The sequence below is a fragment of the Rousettus aegyptiacus genome, unplaced genomic scaffold, assembly GCF_014176215.1.
Source record: "Rousettus aegyptiacus isolate mRouAeg1 unplaced genomic scaffold, mRouAeg1.p scaffold_m13_p_6, whole genome shotgun sequence".
Taxonomy (NCBI): domain Eukaryota; kingdom Metazoa; phylum Chordata; class Mammalia; order Chiroptera; family Pteropodidae; genus Rousettus; species Rousettus aegyptiacus.
The window spans coordinates 49,055,672-49,058,449 of record NW_023416309.1 but is presented as its reverse complement, the minus strand read 5'-3'; the positions used below and the strand labels follow the sequence as shown (position 1 = coordinate 49,058,449).

The following is a 2,778-nucleotide window of genomic DNA, read 5'->3' as shown; positions in this document are numbered from 1 at the left end:
GTTGTAGAAGGCTAGACACTGTATGATTCTACTGAGATGAGATACATAGGGCAGTGAAAATCATAGAGACAGAAAGCAGAATGGTGCTTCCCAAGGGCTGGGAGAAGGGAAAAAGGGGAGTGATTGTTTAATAGGTACAGAGTTTCAGATCTGCAAGGTGAAAAATTCTGGAGATCTTTTTCACAACAATTTCAGTGTGCTTACACACCATGGAACTGTCCACTTAAAGTGGTTAAGGTGATAAATTTTATGGCATGTATTTTTTACCACATTAAAAAAAAATCAATGTAATAAATGCCTCAAAAAGCTAAGAGGAATACATCAACAGAGGGAGGAATGGATATGTGGACAGATAGGTGATAAAGCAAGTCTAATGAAATGTTAACAGCAGGTGGTGGGTATATAGATGTTTGTTGTAAAACTTCAACTTTTTCATATGTTGGAAATTTTCATAATGAGATAATGGCAAAGAATTTAAAAAATCAATGTAATCATTAAAATTTATATAATGTACTCTACACGTGATACCTATACTGTACATATATAGCTATTATTTATAATTATGGTACATTTTTCTTAAAAATAATTAAACCTCTCTGAAAGAGCGGAATACTGTAAAAATAAAAGGGGTACTCTTCATGACATTAATTTGCTTAACATTTTTCCCATCAGATAACATAAACACATTAGTTTTTAGAAAATCAATTAGAGAAGAAAGGTTCTTAGAGTGAATTTTTTTTTTTTTTTTTTTACACTTACAGCACCTGGACTTCCTAGGTGGTCTCCCATTCAAGTACTAACCAGGCCCGACCCTGCTTAGCTTCCGAGATCAGATGAGATGAGGCACGTTCAGGGTGGCATGGCCATAGACTAGAGTGAATATTAACTGACCTCTGCTCAACCCGCTCCAACCCCAGTCCTACTTCCCAGAGCTTACTGCACATCCTCACTTCCGTTTTTATGTTTTGGGTGGTTATTTCCCTGTCTTTAACTAAAATGCTTATACCGCGATTTCTCATTTTATCAACTTTAGGTATTGTCTGTTGACTTCCTGCCCTGGGAGATGTGGATTTGATTCCCATACATGGTCCTCATCTACCGTCCACTCTGCCCCTGGCATCGCTACCTCCTCCCCCGCTCTTCTTCCTCCCTGCCAAATACTCTACCTCAGTTTCTCCACTGGTCATCTCCGAAACTTCAAAGGAATACTTAGATTCTTGTTTGTTTGTTTGTTTTGTTTTGTTTGTTTGTTTTTGTTTTTGGGTGTTTTTTTTTCTGTGTGTGTGTGTGTATGTGTGTGTGTGTGTGTGTGTGTGTGCGCGCGCGCGCGCGCCATTAACCGCGCTTATCATCTCTTGGTTTCCTGTATGGTAGAATTTTGATATTCCCATCCTCTCCCGTTTTGTCCCTCTTCTTCTCCCACTCGCCTTCCATCCCTCAGACCGTTCACTGTGCCTTTACTTTTGCATCATTACATCAGTTTGAATGTGTCAAAACAAAAACAAAACCCCCACAATAACTCCATGTTGAAAATCCTATTCTGACATGGTGAATAAGCAGCTTGCTAGGATGTAGTAAACGTCTGGCGATTGGGTAGTAGTCCTGTTTGCCAACACCAAATAAAAACCGGGGCTTCACCATTGCCTCCTTATCCCTGAGGAGCCGAGAGCAAGTTCATCATGGCCCCAAGTGGGAACGAAGACAAAAGGCATTTCACAAACTTCTTTCTACGTTATTTAAAAAACAAACGAAAAAAGTATCACATCTACTCTCCATTGTTTCAGGGTTCTAAAAGATCTGTACAACTGCATTACATTTTTAAAAACAAGATTAAATTGGATCAAGATAGAAACAATATAGACGATTAGAGGAAAATTAGTCAAGTTTAGGAGATGTCCTCAATTTGTCTGACCTGCCCCCAAAACTGTTCCTTTGTGACCACAGCCATGAGCCCTGTAGCTCCCCGTTCCTCCAGAAGCTGCAGCTCCTACTTCATTCTGCCATGCATCTGAGTTACGCGTGTGCTTGATGCCTTCACTAAATTATATATGATCTAGAGATTCCAGAGATTCAAGGGTTTCACACATCTTACTTTTCACCCCTCATCGTCATTTTATTATTGTCACTGTGCTAGAGCCCAAGTCTCCCAAATGCAAACCAGTTCACTCTACAACCTTGCCCGAAGATGTCAAACACGACCTATCGATCAGGTAGCCATTGTAGCAGAAGCTGGTTGTTTATGTCATTCTCTGACATGCACTGGCTTCTCTCTGTGCCATTTCCCCCCGCACACCGTAAGCAGCCTCATCCCACGATTTCATATTATGCTTCAGGAATGTGATAGCCTCAGATTGCTGTCTGACGTGGTAAATGAAGTAGAGAAACCCTCCTATTTTCTTTAGCTGCCAGGGGAGAAAGCAAAAGTTCAGAGCAATTCTAGGCCTCACTCTAGTCATGCAACAGTTTGCTGACATTTCTGAAGCCCGAAATGACCTCTGTTAATTCCAAGTCTAGAATCCTGGCCTCTATCTGCCCTTCAGCCATATCCACCTTGAATCCCCAGAATCTGTGACTGTATTATGGGTCAAGCCATAAGGGACTTTCATGTGCGATCAAGGTTGAAGACGTTGAGGTAGGGAGATTTTTCTGGATTATCCAAGGAGTCTAAGCTAATCATGTGAATCCTTAAAAATTGAGAATCTTTTTGTTTGTTTGTTGGTGGAGAGAATGAGAGGGGACTGTGGAAGGAAAGGGTCAGATTGCTGCCATGTGGGAAGG

The 2,778-nt window shown here is 40.9% G+C and overlaps 1 pseudogene; it reads right to left on the bottom strand.

The window, feature by feature from the left end:
* Window positions 1-752: 752 nt before the first annotated feature.
* Window positions 753-871, bottom strand: LOC118604497 (annotated as a pseudogene).
* Window positions 872-2,778: the final 1,907 nt, after the last annotated feature.